This window comes from Prionailurus bengalensis, chromosome C2 (genome assembly GCF_016509475.1).
Source record: "Prionailurus bengalensis isolate Pbe53 chromosome C2, Fcat_Pben_1.1_paternal_pri, whole genome shotgun sequence".
NCBI lineage: Eukaryota > Metazoa > Chordata > Mammalia > Carnivora > Felidae > Prionailurus > Prionailurus bengalensis.
Window position 1 is genome coordinate 32,220,781 of NC_057350.1, and position 26,128 is coordinate 32,246,908.

The following is a 26,128-nucleotide window of genomic DNA, read 5'->3' on the forward strand; positions in this document are numbered from 1 at the left end:
TAGTAAACTGTCAACTGGGAAAAGAAAATAATATATTAATAAAATCCTTTAAAATTAGGGTATAATAGAGGAATAAATAAAAGAGGACGATATTCTCAAAGACGTTTAGTAACAGCATGCCTGTTAAAACTGTCCACTTTAACTGCTTTCAAAATTACCTATCACCTACCTAATCTTTAATTTTGAGTAGAGATTATTCACTTCTATGATACTTCTAGTTGTCCATCTAAATGTCCACTTATATGCTGAAATTAATAAGTGATATCTAATGTCAATAATTTCAAAATAAGTATCATCCTTCCATTTAACAAATCTGTGCTGAACACATACTTTGTGCTTGGCACTTACATTATAACTTTGGTACTTTCTTTGCAATGAAGTTTATATAAATACAGATTTCAGTCAAGAAATAACATTAATCTTCATATTGTCAAAAAATGGCAATATGATAGGGTTTTATTGCAAGTTATTTTGTATTAAGATATACAATACAAATCTTGGGGAGCTAGGTACAAAATACAAAATTGGGGAGCCAGATAAGTAAGTATATCATAAAGGTTTTTATAACCACTTACATTCCTACTTAGTAAGCTCACGGCATTATCCAAAAGACCACAGTGTCAGCTGGGACACAAATCTGTTCATAATTCTTTAACGTCCTTATTTTATAGTTTTTTTTAAAGTAAGCTTTACGCCAATGTGGGACTTGAACTCACGACCCAGAGATCGAGAAAGAGTTGCATGCTCTACTGACTAAGCCAGCCAGGTGCCCCCAGACTCTTTAACATTTCTTAAAAGAATAATTCCAAACTTTTAAAAACAGTTCAGCAAAGATTAATTTACAGAAAGATATCGTAACCCATTGAAGAGGAGAATTAAAATAACATGCAAAATAATATTCCATGAGGTATTACCCATCTTATACTATCATCTTCTAAAGCTAAGGAGTTTGATTTTTAAGAGGAGGCAAGCAAACATCAATTCTGTACAAAGTTGGGATTTCACTATAACTGTTTTCCTAAAGGATACATATTTACTTTAAATGTTGGCACCGAATACTTCTATGAATACTCTTCAATAATTATGTCATCTTCTACTTGTGTTTTTTATAGCATGCAACTTTATTTTTAAAACTTAAATTATGCTTTGGTTAAGATCCTGGAAGAAAATATGCTAGTAAAAGCATTTATTTTCTTAACTACTGGAGCTTTTGAAGATTTCACAAACCTCTTATGCTATACCCTAAGAAAGAGCACATATTTTAAAACAAATTATACATTCTGAAGAAGTTAAATAGTAGAGATGGATTTCAAACACCATTCAACTTTAACTAACCATGGATACAGAATATTACAAACAGAAGAAGCTAGTAGTGGAATAAAATTAATGAGTAGTAGTTTGTTTATTTGCTTGTTAATAGAACACATGATGGAAGAATAAGCTTATGTAGACACAGTTGCATTCCTCTGTGTTCTGCTCGGCTTCAGGAACGGGGGCACCCAATGCCAGGTCTTTTAATGATCAGAATTACTTTCAGGTTGCATCCAAAGTTAAGCCACATTCCCATTTTGCAGAGACATGGATACCATAATGACCCTTTCTATGAAAAGCTCTCATGGCCGTCTGCAGTCCATACTTCATGGATTAATCACTTCAGGAATCAACAACAATACAAGATCTTCATTAGCATTCATTACAATGGCACTAAGTCATCAAGACAAAGAGAAGGCAAGTTTAGCATACTACACTTAAGTTAAAATCTGTAGTGTATTCTAGAGAAAGGTGTACATCAATGAAGATCAGCATTTAAATAGCTAATATTCAGCAGACTTGAATCTGGCGTATCACACACACAAAAAAAATGTACTGCCAAAGTAAGTCAAGGTGCTAAAATCCTAGATTCTACCTTAAAGTAGCTCACTAGATGTTTGCATTGTATATACTTTAAATTCACCTATAAATTGAATTAATTTATTAATGAAGAAAATATAGCATTTATAAAGCAGCATCTTATATGGTATTACTTGTAGTTGTGTTTATTTTAGTAGTCAAAAAACATAAAAGTCAGGAGTTTCACATCCTTCCACTGTGCTGTGATTTCAATAGGTATATTCACAATGACTCAGTTATTTCCATACAAAACAGAGTTTTACACTCTATCTTGTTAGTGTTATCATGAAGACTAATTATTTAGTGTTTGTACAGGACTTGCCATTTATATGGTGCATTACATTTGCAAAGAAGTATTACTGTTAGTCACTATGTAAGAAATTGCCAAATTTCTCAGCTGCCAGTACAAATGGAAAAGAGGACAAAGAATGCCATTGATGAGGACTTCTAAGTGCCAGAGCAAAAGTCACACTCAGGAGTAGCTTGGCAGGGTTAAAAAAACACAGACAGAATGAGGCTATCTGAGCCATGGGACCCTGATTGGGGCAAGACAGGCATGGGTTCCTTCTTTTATGAAATCCAATTTTGTATTTAGCGCCCTGCACTGAGAGAGTCCTTGATCAAAGGAATATACCCATATATTTATTGTCTGGCTCTTTGTATTCAAATGTCAGCTCTAGAAGAACTGGGAATTGTCTTTATCACTCTGTGTATCCGGTGCACAGAACAATGCCTAAGACATGGTAGGAATTCTGTAAATGTTTCCGATATTCCTTCTGTGCGCTAGATATTATGTATGAAACGGTACTAAAATTGGCATGAGTCCCACACCAACGGTGCTCCAGGTATTGGGGAATAAACAGGCAATATTCAAATAAACACAAACATACAACTATAGTTGTAATACATGCCTTGAAGGAACAGGATTGAATGCCATGTGAGAAACTAATGAGGGACATAATTTAGACAGCAGGTGAGGGAACACTGAGGAAGTAACAGTTAAGCTGAAGCCCCCAAAAAAACAAGTAAAATGTATCCTAGGGAAGTGCATAGCAGGCAGAAATAACGCAGGTTGAAGAAAAAAACTCGGTACAATCAACAACTGAGAAAAGACTCAGACCCTGTGTTGTGGGCCAGGTTAGCAGCTATGCAACAACCTGAGGTTGGCAGGGGAGGTAGCGGTCAGTTTTCCTGTCCACAACAGCCGTGGTAAAAGGATCAGCTTTTATTTTAATTCCCATGGTAAGCACTTCAGTGGCTTTTAAGCAGAGCTGTCGCATGAGGGAATTATCATATTTAAATATTCATTATAGCTACCCTGTGAATGAAATGGAGAGGAAAATAAGAATGGAACTGGAGAGACCAATTAGAAGGCTATTGCAGTAATTAAGGGAAAAATGATGGTTTTATACTATTATGGTGACACTGGATTTGGTGCAAAGGGGAGAACAGAAGGGTATACTGGAGGTAAAAATCGAAATGACTTCTTGAGTAGCTGAAGTTGACAGAAATAAAGATGTCAACAATGATACCCAGGTTTCTGATCTGAATAACTGAACATGCCACTTTTTTTTATTTTATAATTTTTAAAATATTTTCTTTTTTTTTTAACGTTTATTTATTTTTGAGACAGAGACAGAGCATGAACGGGGGAGGGGCAGAGAGAGAGGGAGACACAGAATTTGAAGCAGGCTCCAGGCTCTGAGCCATCATCCCAGAGCCCGACGCAGGGCTCGAACTCACTGACTGAGAGATCGTGACCTGAGTTGAAGTCGGTTAACCCAGGAGCCCCAAGTATTTTCTTTTTTTTTTTTAATTTTTTTTTTCAACGTTTATTTTTATTTTGGGGACAGAGAGAGACAGAGCATGAACGGGGGAGGGGCAGAGAGAGAGGGAGACACAGAATCGGAAGCAGGCTCCAGGCTCTGAGCCATCAGCCCAGAGCCTGACGCGGGGCTCGAACTCACGGACCGCGAGATCGTGACCTGGCTGAAGTCGGACGCTTAACCGACTGCGCCACCCAGGCGCCCCAGTATTTTCTTTTTTAAATTAATCTCTACACCCAACACGGGGCTCAAACCCACAACCCCAAGATCAAGAGAGGCACACTCCACTGATTGAGCTAAGCCGTTACCTCTGAACATGCCATTTTTAAGGTATAAGAGGATAAATAGAAATATACAAATAAATTTGTATTCATTGAGAAGGAATAGGAAAATTTTGTGTGTAATAATTTGAGACTATAGGAATAATATGAAAACTATTTTATTGACTAAAAAATATGGTTTTGGGGTGCCTGGGTGGCTCAGTGGCTAAAGTGTCCACCTTTGGCTCAGGTCATGATCTCACAGGTTCATGAGTTCAAGCTCTGCATCTGGCTCTGTGCTGACAGTGCAGAGCCTCCTTGGGATTGTCTCTCTCTGTCTCCCCCTCTGCCTCTAAACAAACAAACAAACAAACAAACTTAAAAAATAATTATAGTTTCAAATTCTATATTTAACACAGGACTGATTTTTACCTGTCCAGACCTCTGTACTATTATATTCCAAATCTGAACTGCTAACTGATAATATCCTTTGATCAATTAATCTATATTATAACTTTTAAGATGACAAATTTTAAGTTAGTTTGATGCATATTATATTATTTTAACTGAAATACTAAACAAAACTAATACATTTTGGTTATATAGACATATAGAAACAAATTTATATATGCATATATATGTGATATATATATGTATATATGCATATATATGTGTGATATATATATGCATATATATGTGTGATATATATATATGCATATATGATATGTGTGATAATGGTCATATATATGACCATTAATAACTGGTGTTTCACGATGATATCCACACTTGGCAGCAAATTGTAGTAAAAACTCATTCGGTTATTTTGTTCGGGGAATAAAACACCTCAAAACATTATAGGGTACTTCTCAGGACTGCCATAAACTAAGCTCAAATTAGTATTTAAGTATAAGAGAATCAATAGCATATTAAATGTTAATTACATAATTAAAATAATAAGACAGTTCACATTTGTCAGAAGTTTACACAATCTTTAAAGCATAATAAAGTTCTTTGGGGAAATGCTGAGTCATCAAACTCTTAAGCATTTGTGATTCACTCATTTATCCATTCAAAAAATTACAAGGCACTATGTTTGGAGGGGGTGACTAAACGATAAACAAGACATAGTTGACCTCTGCTTTCAGAGCACTTATTTCAGGGTTTTTCCTCTCTCTTTTTTTCCTTTCATCACAGAATGCTTTGTTCAACTGAAACTTTAGACAAAAATTTAATATGCAAAATAGATAAAGGGGGTATGGTTTCACTTCCCCATCTGGGGCTGTTCTGCAGAAGAATTCAGGCCTAATGTTAAAATGACAGATGAGTGACTGGATACATTTCCCTAGCTCCTGTACTGATACTGTATGCAGCTAGTAGGTGATAAACATAGGACTTGGACCAGGATTCACTTGGATACCAGAGCCTGAGTTTTTAGCACTAAACTTGACCAGGCTTCTAAGAGAGGCATATTCAGACCTCAATCTGTCTTCTTGGTGGTTGATTAGAGAACTCCACTTTGGTGCTATGTCAAAGCACATCCAGCTTTCCCTGTCACACTGAAGTGAAATGTGGAGGAGGTTTTTCATTCCTTGCATTTAAAAAATGCCTTAAAATAGGCCTATATTACTATCGCTTATATAATCACAACTTCATATAACTCCTCCATTTCCACCTCACCTCCAATTACAAATGAAGACCCAAAGTCAGGAGCTAAAAGGACTCAAGTTGCACAGTGAGTTACTGGACATAGTAGGACCAAAACCATGAAACAACTATTTTTATAAAGACACATTTTGTTGACGTGCCTGAGAAAAACTGGAATGTTTCCTAATTAAAATATTTCCTGGGAAACAAAGGTGATTGTAAACAAACAAACAAAAAACCAGATGTTCTTTTACCCTCTCAAGGCCAAGATGCCAGCAGCTAAACAGGAGAAGGGCTAAAAAGGAGTTTTCACATTTTATGGAAAGTCTAATCCTTAACAGTCTCAAGGGAGAAAAATCCTCACAGTTTAAAATGATCTCGTTAAAACCTCCCTAGTAATTGGGAAGAGCTGGACAAAATAGCTATTGGATAAAACACACACACACACACACACACACATTCTCACTAATGTATCTTTGTGCAGCATAATTAAGATTGTCAATTATAACATCTCGCCCCCACCCCCAACTGCAAGGAATAGTGATAGGAAAAAAAAGCAGTCTAAATAGCACATACAGAGACACATCAACTAAACAAAAAGGGTCTTTAATTGGTGACAATCTGCCCTAAATCACTGTGACTATTTCCCAACATAATAACTTTCATATCTGTTAATTCCTTGTATCTTCCCCGATCACAGGCTGTCTGGGGCTTCAGAATAATAATGCCAAGTATCTAACAAAGCTTTCAATCTCCAAGGAACATAACAAATATGCAATCGTGTAGCTGTGTGAGCTGCCTTTGCTAACAAACTATTATAGCCCTTGGGAGAGTTCACTCAGCCTTCAGCTCCTTGGCAGACAAAGTTGAAGACCTCCTTTTGTTGATAACTGGAGTCATGCTAACAAACCCTGACTTCAGGTTGCTCGACATTCAATTAGTAGAAAAGCAAATCATTTTATAACTTCTATTAAGGATGCCATTTTTACCAGTTACACTCAGGGTTTTATGAAATATAAACTTTATGCTTCTTCAGGAAGTATTAGAAGCGAGAAAGAAATTGAACACAATAAAAAACAGCTCAATAAAAATAATGCTTTATCAAAATAAAATCCTTAATTATGAATCATTGCTAAATGTGTGTGTGGTCCTATTTTTATATCAGATATCAGAAATGGAAACTGTTTACAATGGAAGTTGATTCTGTACTACAAAAGGGACATGTCCCATGGCTCTTCACCTGAACACAATGTAAATCTCAGGTGAGTTTACTGTATGCAAAACACCTGTAATCACCAGCCAAGAGGCTAAGCCAAGTCCTGGAGAGCTACCGAGGTAATGAGCTCGTGAAGCGATAAGAAACTCCAGCCAAAGATTCCTCCCAAAGGTTTTAGTTCAGAGCAGCCAAACATTGCTTTGTAATTCCTTTTTTAAGATCATAACTCTTAGATATTAAGAAACGTTTCACATGTAGTCGGCTTATTGCACCTGAGAAGGCCTAATTCATTGGTCCTCACAAACCCTTTTACTGGTGTCCCCTCCAATAATTTGAAAGACAATGTACTCTTCTCATACTTAAAAATTGATATTTAAAAATGTAAATGGTTGCAGTATTTAAAATTTCTGGCATAACATAGACATTAAATAAAAAAAAAAATACTGTTCTTGCCTCTTCTCAGGACATCTGGTCAACCATAAAGACTGCCAGGAGTTGATGCTCACCGTGGGCCATTGAAATGTACGTATACAGAATATCGAATAGATCTACATATTTACATATACATATACATATTCATATGCTTTTGTGAGTTGTAAATTTTACATTATTCATTTTTAAATCTCTTTGGATTTGCATCTCCATTCTAATTCCTCCCCGATTTTATCCCCATTCAACAGGCTTTTATGCTTGAAAGACTTATTGCTTCTGCCTACTGATCAACCTATCACTATTCTCAGCTTTGAAATAAGGCACTGTGGAACTATTCTTGTGTGTGCTGCCAGGGAGCTTTCTGCACCTCTGCAGGTGCACCACAGAAAGACTCTGGATGCCTGAACAGCATGTTTTTGTTATAAAGTGCAAGAAGGGCAATTACGAAAGGCAAGGAGGGAAAGGGGAATTTCCACAGCAAAGGCACTTTCGGGCATATCAGTTCTAAGAATGCTAGCGCGAGAGAGTGAGAATCCATCAAATGCAAAACCATACCATCATACACTTTTGAAATATGTAGGTATTCTGGTTTGAAGACCTCAATAAAGCCCCCACTGCCCCTTAGTCTAGTCATCAACTTTGAAGAAGTTAGCAACTCATCAATATTACAATTGGAGCCACTACGTATAGGCCCAGCATGTATAGATCCTCCTTCATGAACATGAAGTAACTACTCTGAGGAAAATTTTGGTTACATTTCATAAATTTGAGCTGATGCTTCTTGTGTTTCCTATTTCTGACTATAAAATTTAAAGCAAAACAAGCTAAATGTAATTATTAACTTCAGTGACTTGAGTAAATTATCTAAGGCTTCAGCTCAAAGTATAATCTTAACTGATCAACAGTCAAAACGGAATCCAATGAACACAAACTCAATCTAATGGGTAAAGAGGGCCAAATGCTTTCTCTGGAAATTTTACAAAAGACCTCTGCTTATAATGAGGAACTAGTTGTTCCTGGGACCAGGTTAGCTGCCTGGTCTTTGAAAATATCCTAAACCAACTTAAAGAACCATAAAGACATTAGTAACTTTAAGGAACTTAAATAGGAAGAATCCTCTGAGTTCCTCTGCAATGCTGACAAGCTTTGGATTACTGTTCTTCTTTAACATACCCCAGTTGGAACAGCAACATTTCTTGTAAATTAAACAAATGTACAAGGTTTTGTTTTTCTACAAAGGAGCAGCTGTTACTTCTGCTTTTTTGACTATTTTTACATTTTTTTCCCTTTTCTTCTTAGAGTTTATTTTTATTTATGAGAGAGAAAGAGAGAACGAGAGAGAGAGAGAGAGAGAGAGAGAGAGAGAGAGAGAGAGACAGAGAGAGCATGTAAATGAGGGAGGGGCAGGGAGAGAGGGATATGGAGAATCAGAAGCAGGCTTCATACTGCCAGTGCAGAGTGGGATGCACGGCTTGAACCCACGAACCATGGGATCATGACCTGAGCCGAAATCAAGAGTTGGACGCTGTACTGACTGAGCTACCCAAGCACCCCAAATCCTTTTATTTTCTAAGTGCTAAATTTATTACTTTGTTATTGTATTGAACGAAGTAGTTTATAAAATCAATAAAATAAAAGCCAATAAAATCTCTGATTATCATGCAACTTTTGTATATATTTTAAATATATTCATAAACCTGTTTTCTAAATATTTGTTAGGTGCCTTGACATATACAGGTTCCCTCTCAACATCAAAACTTCTTTAAGAGCTGCAATACAAATTAAACAAAGAATGACAACTTCAGCTGGCAATTTTTAATTCTGTATACCTTCTCAGCTATTAGGACATAGAGAATTATTCATGGTGTATAACCTTACAACTTGCAATTAGTGATAATTCATTTTGACCAAAGGAGGCACACTCAGTGACATTATAATTTAAAATACTCATTAAAGTTTGATTTCTAAAATCAATATTATAACTTCCTATGGACAAAAATAAATATTTTTTTTACATTATAAAGTTCAAGATTTTTAGAGTAAGCTTGATGCTAAGTTACTCTGATGTTTCTATTCTTAATTGTATTTATTCAATCTCGAAGGGCCCAATTTCATTAACTCTCATTATTGAAATTCACATTTGTTATCAAAATGGGAATATTTACTTTATAAATAATAATGCAAGAATACATTTTACTGCTAAAGAAATCATAAAACATTTTTCCTAGGTCTAAATATGCTTTCTTAACTCTTTTCACATATATCTTTAGGAAAGTAAATAATGGACCCACTTTATTTTTTTTATTTTTTAAAAAATTTTTTTTTTCAAAGTTTATTTATTTTGGGGACAGAGAGAGACAGAGCATGAACGGGGGAGGGGCAGAGAGAGAGGGAGACACAGAATCGGAAACAGGCTCCAGGCTCTGAGCCATCAGCCCAGAGCCCGACGCGGGGCTCGAACTCGCGGACCGCGAGATCGTGACCTGGCTAAAGTCGGACGCTTAACCGACTGCGCCACCCAGGCACCCCAATAATGGACCCACTTTAAATGCATGCTTATGTTTAATTGACAATGACCTATGATTTAGTAGAAATGGAGTCCTAAACTTAGAGGCATCATGGAGCAATCCCAAGGTCTTAATGAGCAAAATAATGAGTCATATCAAGGATTATATATTGTTTTTTTTTAAGGCATGACAAAACATCAAATGCCCCTTTGACTTAAATACTAAAATTCAGGAAATAATGAAATTAAAAACACATTGTTGCTCTTACTCAGAATCATATTTCTATTTGCTATTTTGTTTTTGTTTAACCATTTTAAGTTCATTGTTTCAAAAGAGAAGTTTATGTAAACATATAATAATCTGAGATACAGATCACTTAATGTAAAGATGTCACTAAACAAATGATGTGGCAGCATTTCTTAATCACACATTTCTCAAATTATTTTTTTCTTTTGTCTTCCCAAGGTCAGAGCTAGAGAAAAATTTTTGCTTGTATCATAACAATTTCCTCTTTAACTTCCAAAAACATAAAAGGTTTTCATATGAGGAAAAATCAACTATGTTTAATTTTTCTAATTGAAAGTAGACCATTTCAAGGATTACTAACTTTACTGTCTTTAGTAATCAATTTATGCTGTTTAAACACTTAAGTAACAAAAATAATGCCATTTCTCTTTGCTTAGAAACAAAAGAATCAAAGGAAAGGCATTGAAAGCTTCATGACCAGAAAAGGAAAAACCACAACCAGTAATTATGCAATGTTCTAAGATTTGAGGGGATCACAGACATGCTGAAAAAGTAATTAAATATCGAAGAGAATATGAAATAAGCACCATACTACATGATAAGTGACACAAGAGACATGCATTTTACTCCCAAGCAGTATAAATAATTGACAGCTCCTACAATCATAATTAATAGATCTAAGTAATCCTTGAAAGAAACATATTACCACATTCCTAACAAAGATAAGAGCTGGCAATAAGATTGGCAATTAAAATAGCCTAGATGGCATTGTATGGTCATATAAATTCAAGGTTGGTAGCAAAACAACAAAAATAAAGACAGAAGAAAACCAAATTAATAAATACATTTCTAGTAGATTTGTTTTGGAACCTGAGTGGCTAGACAATGCACTGGAAGCATTTATAGCAAATGGCATAAGGCTTTCTGTGCTCTGAAACTGCTCTTAATATTTTAATTCATGAACCTGGCCTCTAATTTAAGTAATTTAAAATATGTGATTCTTTATAATCTCTACCATCAAAAAAAAAAAAAAAATCCATACCTTAAGCTTCCAAATTATAATCAAAATTTAAACATAGTTTGAAGTAACTGTAACTTTTATTTCTGTTTTAAGCAATCTCTATGCCCAACATAGGGCTTGAACTTATAACCCCGAAATCAAGAGCTGCATATTCTACTGACTAAGCCAGCCAGGCATCCCCAAGGAACTGTAACTTTCAGCTAACCAAGTTCACATACCTTCATCATGATGAGATAACACACGCCCTCAAACAGATGTTACGAAATCACACTATTTTCTCTTCATCCACTAACAACACTGATCTTTGGCCTTTTTATGTATTCATATTTATTTTATTTCAGTAAACAAACATTTGGCTTCCTACTATGTGGGACTCCTTTAAAGATTAAGTCTCCATCTATGATTCTGCCAATGGTGAAACCACCTATAAGACTTTACTCTCCCGGGGTGGCTCAGTTAGTAGGCATCTAACTAAGGATCCGACTAAGCATCCGACTCTTCATCTCAGCTCAGGTCTTGATATCAGGGTTGTGAGTTCACACTCTGTGTTGAGCCCCACACTGAACATGCTGGACATGCTGGATGTGAAGCCTACTTAAATCAAACAAACAACAAACAAACAAAACTCTTTAGTCTCCTGGAATCCTCAGCCTACCTTCCCCCCACCCCCACCCCCATCCTCTTCAGCCTCTGCATTTCCCTCCTGCAAGCCCATTTTCCACTCCTTCCTTAGACCTTATAGGCTGGAACTCTATACTTAAAGGAATTTAAAACCCACATTGACAGTATGAGTGGTGTAATCAGGTAAGGCTAGAATGTGAACTAAAAGGTATTTTTTGTTGTTGTTGTTGGAACTTTAAACAAGATCACTTTTATCCCCCCACACCCCACCTCCTAGTAATAATCATCATTTTAGTCTCTATTTTTTAGGAAGGTGACTCCTTCCATTGCCACATAAGTGATAACGTACAGTATTTGTCTTTGTCTTCTGACTTGTCTCACTTAGCATGAGGCACCCGAATTCTGTCCATATTGTCACAAATGGATATGGATTTTCAAAAGACAACTGTGCTTCATCTTAAAAGTAAAGGAAAAATTTTAATAGATTCTCAGTTTATTTTTTTATTTTTAAATAGATTCTCGGTTTAATTCAGCAAGAAAGATTTAGTCATATGCTCTAAAGTTTTATACTTTGGAGGCATGAGAGAAAAGACAGGCAGCTCAATGTAAATTCCATGATCTTATTTTATATGTTTATTATGTTGAATAATAGCATGATTTAGTTAAAAGGAACTTAAAGATCTTTGTAGTCCAAGTCTCCTTCATTTTAAAGATGGAAATACTTTGTTTAATGCTGTAATAACCCAAATAGGTTAAGAAAGTCCATTGATTTCCAATTAGATTATCGTTATCTACTGACAACTACAAAAGAATCCAAAGATAACAAAAAGCTTTCAATTATTCCTTTTTTAAAATTTGAAATGGAGGTGAGAGTTTTTCTAAGCAGCTCTAACTAGGGCTTTCATGGAAAGTCCTTGGAAACGACAAGATTGACTCAAGGTGGTTCACTGGGGAGAGGTTGCTCATTTTATAGTTAGCCCCAGAGGTCAGCCCCAGAAACCCAACACTTAGAAGATAATTACAGTAATATATTAAATCATAGCACTGTATTAAGCATTAACCATGTGAGGAAATTAACTAAACCCACTCCTGTAACAACCGTTTAAATCTGATACTATACCTGTTAGTTTACTTTCAGTTTTAAAATCCTTTCAAGGTTAGGAATTACATTCTCAGGCTCATGAATTTAGGTTGAAGACAATGTCATCGTAATCTCTACCTGTCACAGAGACATAAGCCCTCTACTTATGAAATAAATGGTTCATTCTGTCATCATGACAGCTTTAAAAAGTGACAGCTCTCTTATGACTGCATACTAACTTCAATAGGAAAATGTACAAAAAATAACTTGATGGTTTGGGTGAATTTTTTTTTTAAGTCAACGACTTAATATAGCAGAAAAGTATAGTTGTAATTTGATTTGAATCTTAACACTGCATCAGTGAATCAATGTATGTTTCAGATTATTTTTTCAATTGTGAATATTGGACCTGTGGTTTTATGGTTTAGTTAGCTAGACAGAGACAGAGATAGAAATAGAGATATTTAATTAAGGTACTGCATGGTTAAAAAAGAGCACTTCACCATTAATTTCCAAAATTTCAAAATTTTCTTTAAAGTTTGTATATGTAAATCATTGTAGGATATTATTGTTGCCAAGTCTTAAAGGGAAGGCAATGTTTCCGATTCTGTGTCTCCCTCTCTCTCTGCCCCTCCCCCGTTCATGCTCTGTCTCTCTCTGTCCCAAAAATAAATAAACGTTGAAAAAAAAAAATTTAAAAAAAAAAAAAAAAAAAGGGAAGGCAAATGACTCATATGGCAAAATCTAAAATTTTGATTAAGTGTGGAAGACAGGACTAACCTTAAAACGTTAGCTTATTTGTAAATCAAACTTCATGGGAGGACTAAAGTGATAACTAAAAAAACATTTTTTAATTTAGATTATTAAATTTGCTATGAAAATAATTTACATTTGATGAGAAAATACTTATAAGTCAACATGTGTAATAATCTCTATTATTTTACTAACAAAGTTAAAAAGCTGCTTTTTCAAAATAATCATTTTAGAAGGGAAAGCACAGGAGGAAAAGTGTCATAAATAGTTCTCACCAAAGGAAAGAGAAAATAAAGTATATTTTCAGATTGTTATGGTAAGCATTAATATCTACCACAGGATCACACTGGTAAGGTGCTTATTGGAAATGTTCTGTAGTGTAAGATAAATATATGAGCAAGCCAAGGAGATACAGTCTCATTTTATCACGTATTTTAATAGAGGGCAACGCTAGTTAAACAGATGGCATTCAGGATTTCTCAATGAATTCAGCATCTGTGTGTACATGTTGCATAAATGCCAATTAAAATGTGTCCGAGTAAATTTACATCCCTCGCTGATAGAAAGCAAGCCAATCTTGCTGGCTCAGGATCAAGGTTAAACTTAATCATCTGCTGAACTTGCAGCAAGTTGCTCTCAAATTGTACAGAAATTCCCAGTGAAATAATAAAAACAGAACTCCTATTGATTTGTATTTATTTACATTCATAACTCATTTCTAAAGCCTTGGGCTAGAGCTCAAAGGGAAAAAAAGTTACTATTTGTATGACTTGGCCAACTACACTTTTAACCACATTTCCAACAAATGCCTCTTTGATTAAAATGCCTGCCTGAATAAATTTTCTTAACCTCCTCCTTGCAACTTCCTAGTTAAGATAATTTTGTTTAGAAATTATCCCTTCAAAATGATCTTGAACAAAGGAAAAAAGGCATGTAGCAAGCAGTCAGCCTATATTTAAATAGGAAAGATCAGTCTGTGCTTCAAGAGTGGCAGGCAGCCATGAAGTTATTTGAAATAATAATATAAAATTGGCCTCCCTTGACATCTTTTTGATACAGTTTTCTTCTCCCTCACCCCCAGTTCATATATACCTATCTAAGCCTTTGTTAGGCTACTTTACAAAATGAACACTTTATCTTATCATTAAAATTAATATTACACAGGCATTAAATATAAGGTTCTTTATAATAAAGTAATAAAATATTCAAGGTAAAAATGTTAATTGGAAAAAAAGCACATAAAGACATGTATGACAGAGTTTCCAAAATTCAGTTCCAGAAACCACTAGATCAAAATGGTCTTAATATATATTTGTTTTAAAAAAGGTAAGACATTCATGTTGGGAAAACTGTGTATGTTATGGCCACCCTTTGGGGAATCACAATAATCATTAGCATATTGAAGGACTGAGAAGTCCCACAGGAAAAAAAAAATCATTTAACTTCGCTGCCCAAATATTTTCTAAACACATTGGACTAGGCTAACTGTACATTAATTTTTATAAATTACTTGAGGAACATCATTGACCTCTTTCTAAAATAAAATCCTTAGTAACATACTTCCAGAGAGGCTAGTGTAAAATATGTTTCTAATTTTGTAAAGACACATAACTAACGCAGATGTAAGTGTAGAAAGCGGAGGCATAAAGAAAAGATAAGTGCTAGAAGTAGTCATTTCTGAGAATGAGATTATGAATGATTTTAATTTCCTCCTTTGTACCTTTCCAACTGTCTCATTTGTTATATAGTGAACTTATGTTGTGTTTATACAAGACAAAAACATACACTGTACTAAGTACCATCTTATTTCATATATGACAGAATTCTACATGTGACCATCTCTCATCCCTCTACTGCAAATAGCTAAAACTCTGGCATTTAGTCTGTGGAGGTGTTTGTACTCAGAGATGAATGTCGTATAATCCTCACAAAGCCTGGTGACAAGTTCTCACTATTTTACAAATGGAGAAACTAATATTTTCTTAGTACATGGAGGAACCAAGATTCCCTCCTAGGTCAGCCTGATGTTAATCCCAGCCTTTTACTCACTACACTCTGTTAAAACCCAGGGGACAGGAATTACGCTTCATATTCGATAGTCCCAAAGCATATTGTCATACCACCATATAATGATAACCAAATAAAATTATTACTTCACATTTATTTTACATGCAAGGTGTGTGTGTATGTTTTAAAATAAAGCACATTTGGGGCGCCTGGGTGGCTCAGTCGGTTAAGCGTCTGACTTCGGCTCAGGTCATGATCTCAGAGTCCGCGTCGGGCTCTGTGCTGACAGCTCAGAGCCTGGAGCCTGTTTCAGATTCTGTGTCTCCCTCTCTCTGACCCTCCCCCATTCATGCTCTGTCTCTCTCTGTCTCAAAAATAAATAAACGTTAAAAAAAATTTAAAAAATAAAATAAAGCACATTTATTGAGAATGCACTGCTGTGCTAGGAACTGTGTTTATTAATTTTATTAGTTCCCATCTGAGCCATATGAGTTTAATGCTATTATGATCTTCATTTTATTAGTGAGAAAAATAAGAGATACACAAGTACAAAACCCAAAACCCAAACCGTAAGTTTATAATTCTAAGATCAGTGCTTTTCTCACTAAATCACTAAAATATCACAGGAGGGATTGCTACCCAAATATGCGGCTTTTAAATTGAGTTCTTTCTTTAAGGGTGGGGGGGAAGCTTAGAAGACAAATTTGGTTGAACTTTCTTACATCATAAGATAAACATACATAGATGTTTTATTCATTCTACCCATACTTGTTTCTTAAAATGATGAAATTAACTCGTTAGAAAAAGTGATGAAAACTCCATACCATAAATCTACTTAGATTTTGATACATGTTTAAATGTCTCTTTAAAGAAACATGTTTCCAAATTAAAATGGTAAAAAAAAAAGTATTTTGTAGCATTAATATTCTATGATTTTATAACTTAGAGGCTTGGACAGGAAAGAAAAACAATTTCATGATGGGTGGGTTTACACTACACTCACTGTAGTGTACTAGATAAGTCCCCAAACTCATCCTTTTTTCATTAGTTATGTCTTCCTCCCTCTACTCACCCTTAACAAACTGTATCTGGCACATAGTAGGTACACAAAAATGTTGGCTGTTAAGTATCATTATGATACATGATGGGGTTTAGAACACACTACTCCAAAACATGGCATACTGAGTATTTTTAGCTGAAGTTGGAGAAACCACAGGTAGAGGAAGGCCTCTCTGACCTCCCCCACCACCCCTGAGGCAGGTCTTAAGACTGTCATGGGAGAAATGGCTTCCTACACCTAGACAAAGGGACTATCCTTATCTCGAAGATGGAGGGCCACCAAGAGGAATCTAAACAAATAGGTCTTGCCAATTTTCACCCAGTTTACTATTCTTAGCTCATACTCTTTTGTCCTATCATGTTTTACCATAATTTTCCACTCTTCATTGAACCTATGATAAGAACACTCAGGTTTAACCACTTCTTCAGGTCTTCATTTCCTTATGAAGGCTCCTTTTTCACATAAAACTTAAATAAATCTGTTTGTTTTTCTCCTGTTAATCTGTCTTTTTTCAGTCCAGTTTATAGGGCCCCAGCCAGAGAACCCAGGAGGCTAAACTCCAATGTCTTGTTTATCTTTGGATAGTTGGGATCTGGCACTGTTTCCTTCACAATAAGAACTGAAGTTGATATTTTTTGAATGAACAAAATAATACAATTTAATCCCTAAAACAATCCTGGGAGAAGTGGTCATTTCTTTGCTCATTTTCTAGGTTAAGAATTTTGCCCAAAGAATTGTAGCTAGCGTGTGGCAGCTGGGGCCCACATAGGTGTTTCAAATTCCAGAACCAAGTCCTTTCCATTTATCTAAGGACTACCATTTAGTTCAGCTCTGATACTACATACACATGGTCATGAAAAGGGCAATAATCAAAAGTAACTGCACAACTTAAATATTCCCACCATTTTTAGCATTTTCAAGGGTCATGATAATCCTTTAAAGTACACTTAAATAGGAAACTCTTTCAAATGTTTCATTTTTTATTGTAACCAAGATAGTCACCAAAATGTTCTTTAATAGAAAATTATAATCTCTGGGCCACCTTGGTGGCTCAGTCATTAAGCATCAACTTCGGCTCAGGTCATGATCTCATGGTTGATGAGTTCAAGTCCCACATCAGGAGAGCTCATGCCCCGCATTGGGTGAGCTGGAGCCCTGCTTCCAGGGAACACTAGCCCTGCTTCGGGTAAAAATATGAGCCCTGTTTCAGGTGAGTCCTGTTTCTCTGTCTCTCTTTCTCTGCCCCTTGCTGACTTGTGCCCTCTCTCTCTCACAAAAAAAAATAAAAAAATAAAAAAATAAATAATATATATATGTGATATATATATATGTAATATATGTGTAATATATACGTAATATATGTGATATATATGTAATATATATGTAATATATGTGTTATATATATGTTATGTATATATATATAATCTCTGACTTTATTAGAAGATCACTTTAACTTCTATATCTTGATAAACATAAACTTTTATTAAAAAAGAAAAAAAGGATTATGCAGTTCAAATATTGCCCCTTGCTCCACAAAAGTTGAAAAACAACAATTAAATGCAACAGTTTCTAAAGCGTCTCTACTCACTTTGCATAGGTAAAAACAGGCAGAGATGATATTCCTTTCACCTTGCTAAGTAGAAATTAGTCTATATTTACTGGTAATTTGAAAATACTCATTAGAGCAAGTCCTGGAATTTAAGCTTTACTTATAATTTTAATTAATTGGAGAGTGGATGTTTTCCAATTTTCCCACATTTCCTATAGTATTTGACATTTATAATTCTTAAGTCATACACTTCAAAAAAAATGCATTATGAGTACATATCCCTTTGTGCAGGATACCAATTTGTACCAATCATAAAACAATGCTGATTAAATGGTAAACCATCCAATAAAATTCTATCTTTTGGCCAGCTTATCGTAATAGGAGTTTTTCCACTAAATTACCCAGATGAACACAAATCTTGGACAATTATATCCCACTAGCTCATGTGAGTAATTGCTAGGGTGGAAAATTGCAGCATGTATGAAGGTACAGATGTTCGTTTTCACATGACCAAACAAAATAGGGGAAAAACAGTGTCTTCTTCCATACTGAATTCTAAATATTTTGCTCTGTTCACACTTTTCTATTAAAGACACCTCTTTGTATTTCTGAAATATAAGTATAATAACTTAAATAAAACGAGACAAGTAACAGTGTTACATCAGGCACTTAAGGACTAGTTATTTTTATATATTTATTTATTTATTTATTTTGAATTACCGCTGCACTCAACATCCAATAATGTGGACACTACTCTGCACGAAAGCCAAAGTTACAGCCAAAGGAACAACGGCACCTGACTTTATATTTGTGCAAAAATTGTTCTTCAGCTTACTGAAAGCAAAATACAAACTACATTGGCTTTGAAACACTCAGATCTTTTCTCTCTAGCAAGCTTGACTTGTTTTCTTTGGTGCTTCTTCAGGCTATACTTTAATCCCCTGGCCCCACTTTTGCTCTATTGTTTACTGCAGAATCATTGCCTGGGCACCAGTTTTGGCCTTGTATTGAAAAGCGTTTTGCCTTTTTTTTTTTTCTTTTTTTTTTGTCTTCTCCTTAGCTGTCTCAGCTATTGCTTCAGCCAGTTTCTGCTGAGGTCTGTGGACAGACTACTCCAACAGCTCTCCGGATGGTTGAGAGCTTAGAATCTTACATCACAGAACTGACGAGTAGCCAAGTACAGAACACAGCAAAGCTTCTTTCTATAAGCTTTCCACTTACGTACAATTCTATCCTTCTGAATTAAAGCACACTTGTGGGATCAGAATCTTATCCTGTGATTATATGGTATATTACTTGATACTATAGTATAGCATGTTATGTCTAATTTTAGTTGGGTCTTTTCCCCACCTATCTATGGATCCCAAGAAAGTTTTTTTCCACAGCACAGAGACTGGTATCGAGGACATAGTAGACACTAAATAAGCATCACTGGATGAATGACTGAGTGAATAAATGAAGCTCCCATTCACCATCAGGCACTCCTGTGTGAAGACATCCCTTAGTAAAGGGTCAATGGGCAAACAGGTCTTGGTGGCCTTTAATGTTACCCTATAAACAACAAGTAAGTCTTTGGCTATTGCTAGCAAAAAATACATTCATTTGCTAGCATAGGCTAGTTTCCTCTCAGAATTTATTTCTATTAAACCAGAATGTATCAATCTGGAGAGCACAGTGTGTTTAAGAGCAGAGACTCTGGAGTCAGACTGCCATGGGTAAGAAAGTCGGCTCTGCCGCTTACTTGTATTTGACTGTGGACAAGGTGCTTAATTGTTTTGTGTTGGAATGCTGTCATTATGAAAGATAGACAATAAAATAGGGATTGATAAAAACACTGTCACAGAATTGTTTTGAGGATTAAATAAGTTACTACATGTGACACACTTAAAATTATGTCCAGTATACTGAATAATAGCTAGAATTATTAGCTATTATGGTTTATATTAATGTAGTTGCATGTTCTAGTTAATAAATCATAGTGGACGCTGGGGCACCTGGGTGGCTCAGTCGATTAAGCATCCGACTTCGGCTCAGGTCATGATCTTGTGGTTCATGGGTTCAAACCCCACGTTGGGCTCTGTGCTGACAGCTCAGAGCCTGGAGCCTGCTTTGGATTCTGTGTCTCCCTCTCTCTCTGCCCCTCCCCCCCCCTCAAAAATAAATAAACCATTAAAAAAACTTACATAAAAATAATAGTGGATTCTAATTCTAGGATAATTACTTTTCTTCTTAATTCCGTTGGGTGTTTGGTTAGAGTGAACTAGACCCTAAGAAGTGACTACCCCTAGGTAGTTAGTAGAAATTGTTTACTGATTATGCAAAGGTGACTATTGAATTTGTGATATATGCTAACCTGATTAGAATACAGATAAACTATGGAATCACTTTTGGCTATTAATTAAAACAGTAGCAGTAACATCTTAACATAAGTAAACTATCCTAATTGATCCCACTGCCGAACATTAACTCCCAATGAAGGAATGGGAATTTTCTATTTTTTTTTTTAACGTTTATTTTTTGAGACAGAGAGAGACAGAACATGAATGGGGGAGGGGCAGAGAGAGAGGGAGACACAGAATCCGAAACAGGCTCCAGGCTCTGAGCCATCAGCCCAGAGCCTGACGCAGGGCTCGAACTCACGGACCGCGAGATTGTGACCTGAGCTGAAGTCGGACGCTTAACCGACTGAGCCACCCAGGCGCCCAGGAATGAGAATTTTCAAGAGACAGTGTACAGCAATGTCAATTTGAGGAGGATTTTTAGAAAGAGGGTCACAAGGTATACCAAAATAGAAGAAATGGAAGGCCCATGAAGACATCCTCAGTCTCCTTCCTAATTTTCCCAAGTGCATATATACAATAACTATCTAGTACCACATCGATTTTTTACTATCTTATTTAAATACATAGATATCATTTTAACCAACACTTTTTATATTTGTTTGTCGTTGAAAGTCACGTGGAATAGTTATAACCAAATCAAAGAGGCCCCCACAAAATTTACTACTGTTAGAGTAAATATCTAATCCTCTTTTTAAATTTTTTTTTCAACGTTTATTTATTTTTGGGACAGAGAGAGACAGAGCATGAACGGGGGAGGGGCAGAGAGAGAGGGAGACACAGAATCGGAAACAGGCTTCAGGCTCCGAGCCGTCAGCCCAGAGCCTGACGCGGGGCTCGAACTCACGGACCGCGAGATCGTGACCTGGCTAAAGTCGGACGCTTAACCGACTGCGCCACCCAGGCGCCCCTCTAATCCTCTTTAGTGATTATTTCTTTTTTAACAGTACTTGATTTAAAAGAAAGTCAAAATAAAAACTTGTGCTTACTTTTTATATAAATATTTATGTTCGTGTGTTACTGACTTAACATTACTTAGATTGAAAGCCAAGGCTGATGGTAAAGCAACCCGTTAAAATAAGAAACAATTTCCGAAATGTGAAGTACCTTAGCTGCTGGAAAAAAAAAAATAATAAGATGGACTGTAAAAAGTAATCTGAGCTCAGTTCGGACAAGGCACAGTTTGATCTTCCATGGTGCCATCTTTGTCTTTCTATTTTTCTACTTTCCTCACTCCATATTGCATGTATGCCCACATCTCTCCACTAAATACAAACATCCCTCAACTTTCCTTGAAGCCACTTTCATATCTTACCCCTTCCTTCACTGCACAAATGTTTCAGGTTGAGACACTGTCTCAGCTTCTTCCTTTGTCATCCTATTGAAACTCTTGCTACCATCATTATGTGGGAAGCTTCAGTACCCATAAACCCTAGCCCAGATTTCTGTCCCATGTCCTAAATCAATAGTCCCCACTTCTTCATACATAACATTTGCATGTCTTACGGGACTGAATCTGAAATATGCATGGACATCACCAACACCACTACACGTCTAAAAAAGTAAATTACAGTAACCACTTTTATTCCTTTTTTATTTCCTATCTCTGTGTATAAGTAACCCAAGAAGTTTTAGAGCTGAATCCTGGCTCTATACTCAAACAGTCAAATGTCTCACAAAATTTTCTCCTAAACCAATCTTTCTCTCTCCTACCCCAAATTCATGTTAAAAAATATCCTAGCCAATTTGCTTGTCTAGATTAACTTTATTCGTTTAATTCAGTCTAGGTGCCCTCAAAGCATAAAATATAACCCCAGGTGAAAACATAAAATTTCTAGAAAGGTGAAGGGATGGCTATAGTTTGAAAGAGTTTCCCACCTGATTCTAACACAACACATCACTCCTCTCCCCCATTTTCTCTGTGCTCAAAATTGAAATCACCCTTCCACTCTCTTTAAATGGTTCTTATCCTCGGCTGCATGCTTGAGTCCCCTGGGGAGACAGGAAAATTCAGATGTCTGGGTCCTACACCCAGGGATTCAGAGTAAGTGTTCTAGGACGCATCCCGGTATTCCCAAGATACTATTGGCTCATAGTACCTACAGTGGGTGAGCAACATTCTGAGGCTATGTAAGCAGCCCACTGACATGGGTTATTAAGAGAAATTCTTTTGATAGGTATTTTTAAATATAATCCCTAAACTTTTTAATAAAATTTCATGCGATGTTTTAAAAGGTACACAATACTTTAGCACTGGTATATAGTAGTACATAATAAATAAACTTACAAAAACTGAAGTGTTACTTGCAATTTTTGCTACTAAACAGGTGTGTGAAGACTAAAACATTTGAAATTCTTTGCTGTAGATTCCAGCTCACCATCTCTCAATGCAAACTATCTCCTTTATCTCAGTGCAAATTGTCTTCAAACTGGTTTCCTTTATCCAGGCCCTCTGTCTTACTGGGCCAGGTCATTCTTCCACTGGACTTATTTTTGAAACATGAAATATGATCCTGTCACTCACTTGCTTTAAAATATTTGTTGACTCCAAGTTGCCTTGTTTAACTCCCCACTGATTGGTTAACTAAACAACCTATTTAAAGAAGAAGAAGAACAACAACAACAACAACAACAACAACAACAACAACAACAAGTAGTAGAAACTCTTAATATGACTGCGAGCACCCTCACGGTTATGTCTTCAAGCTCTCCATCCACCCCCATTTCCCAGCCCTCCACTCCCGCATCCTACGCAGCAACATTTTCTTTGTTATTTCAGTATACCATGTACCAGGGCACATTTGCTTTTTTCAGTCTTATAACCATCTTTTCCTTTTTTTCTGCCTTTTAAACCTCAACTTAATTTGCAAAAAAAAAAAAAAAAACAATTAAAATAGAGATCTTCTCCCAAATATTCCAGGATTCCTCTAGACAGAATTGTCTCTTATAGTATTTATCACATTATACTGTAATTATCACATACTTTTTTTATTCCTATTAAATAGTGAGATCCTCAAAGACTGAAATCGACTTACTCATTTTTATATTTTCCCAATATGTGGCACTGAATGAGCTAAGCCTATATTAGTGGCTTAATATATGTCTGTTGAATAAACTCTTTCTGTTTTTCAATAAATATTTATTGACTAATGACGATATGCCACTCATACAGGACTGTGAAAATAACAATGAAAAAATAATTCCTAGCTAAATAAATGAAGGAATCATGTATTTTAAAACATGAATGTTGTCTGTTACAAGAAAACTCAAAAGACAAACATCCATTACTAAAACAAGTAAACAAAAGGAGCTCAACATTAGTACAGACCCAGGATTTCATCCACATATACAATTAATTCTGTTTTCTTTCTCGTGATAGGAATTCATTATGAAGTACAACTTCAAACATCTATTGCACAATGATAAATCATTTTCATAACAGTAATCCTTAAGAAATTCAAGATTCTAAAATGTTAATTTATGATTAAATAATGTCTATTATACTCTTAGGTTCTACTATACTTTATGGTATTCTAACTGAAGAAAAATTCTGACTTAATGGAATAACAGTGCTAGAACACATAATAAGTTCATAATTTTACAGACGAAAAAACAGATTTATAGAAGTAAAATGCCTTGCTTTAGGTCACATATCTAGTTAAGAACTGAACTACTGATATAAATCACACGTTCTAAGATTGCACTTCTTAGGTCCTACCAAATGAACTTCTCTTTTGGTGAACCAGAATATCTGGTCCCAGACTAAATCATGCTGAATTCACTGTCTAAGGAACAGAATGTTATTATGAATAAAACACTGTTTTTCATTGTTTAAATGTAGTGAAACTTGAGAAATATAAAACATTATTACTGCTCTATGAAATATTAAGTGGATTTAAACTAACCCAGGTTTTTAAGCATTTAAAGTAAAAGTAATTGCCAGGGAAAGATGACTCATTAAAAACAAAAAAAAAATACATTTAAATACTAGGCTTATAATTCCTGAAATATGCTAACCCATGTAAACATTATCACTGTATAACAATTGTAACCAAAGCTTTAACAATTAGTCACACAGAGAAAAGAGTTGTCTCGGGTCTGTTAAGTTTCCAACTCTTGATTTCAGCTCAGGTCCTGATCTCATGGTTTATAGGTTCGAGCCCCTCATGGGGGATCTACTAACAAAAGCGCAGAACATGCCTGTGATCCTCTCTCCCTGCCCCTAACCAACATGTGCACATGCTCTGTCTCTCACTCTCAAAATAAATAAATAAACTTAAAAAAAAAAAAAGAGCTGGAGCTTAGATTAGCTGAGATTGAAAGTGTAGTCAACGGGTGTATTCAAACCAACGTTTACTATTCAATGCCTCTATCTTCTCATTTGCAGAACAGGGGAAAGAATAGTGACTATTAATTGTTATAACTAAGTGAGATCAACCATGTAAAGCTAAAATATTTTTGCTGGCACATTCTAAAACACTTAATAAAGGTTAGTCATAATTATTTTTATTATCAAACACACAAGGAGTCACTATAGACCAATAGTTAAGAACATAGGCATTAGGTTCAGACAGGTTATCAGTTCATATTCTAGGTCAAAATGTTTCACTGTGTGGCCTAGGGAAGCACAATACAGTCTAGATAGAGAAGGCATGATGACTACATACTTGTGAATTACTACATGACAATAACAATGCATGGGATTAACCTGGGGAAATTTAATAATCAACCTAAAAGTGAATTGGATACACACACACACATGCATACACACACACCCACAAAGTGGGGGCAGCCCCATCAGGTCATTTTATTGTAAGAGTAACATTCTGTTCAGAAACGAGAAAGGATTTACTCTGAAAGATTAATGTAATATTTTTTGGCCTAAAACACAAATTCTATGAATATTAGTCTTTTTCATTTTCTAAGTTTGTAGAACTTTAGATTGTTAGAACTTTTTGTACCAAACAACATGCTATGAAAGATACATTTTATAGAGCTTAGCATCTTACTTTTTATACTTTTATATTAGTACAGCACAGTGTTCTTCATAGCAGTTTAGAGTAGGTATGACAAATCCTTTTTACTTCCTTCCACTAGACTGAAAACTGAATACATGTATAATTTTACATGAACACAATATTCTGAGATCTAAGTTTTACTGTAAATACTTAAGTCACTCTGCTCTTTTATTATGGAAATTAACCAAGCAAGATCACATCTTTGACTTTCAGATTACTATTAATTTTTTTTCCTAAAATCAGCCAAATTTTGAAAGGAAAACATGTCTCTAATTGTGATATATGAACTATTTTTTTGAGTAAATATTTATTTTGTGAGAATTTGAAGCAGAAGCCATGAGAAAGGTAGCCAAACAATTTCTTAGTTTTATTTGTTCATTTTCAAATTTATTTTCCCCAAAATATGTTTGTATTTTATAAATTGAAGTGTAAAAAGTACATGGACAAAAGGGATTCAACTATATTATCAATAATACCTCCACTGTTTGAGTTTAGTATACATGGTTTACTGAATGTTAAAGTCTTTAAAAATACTTTTAAAAAGTATACAAAAACCATAACTCATGTATTGTTTGCCTTAAAGGAACTACTGATAGTTTGTCTGCTTTTAATTTTTGGTAGTAAATATATTCTAAAAGTGCTATAATTTTCAGTCAAC

General features: G+C 35.3%; 1 protein-coding gene across 9 annotated transcripts in view; it reads right to left on the reverse strand.

The window, feature by feature from the left end:
- ROBO1 (roundabout guidance receptor 1) overlaps positions 1 to 26,128 on the reverse strand; it is a 1,145,602-nt gene that overhangs the window by 147,051 nt on the left and 972,423 nt on the right. The gene's annotated exons all lie outside the window — the stretch shown is intronic.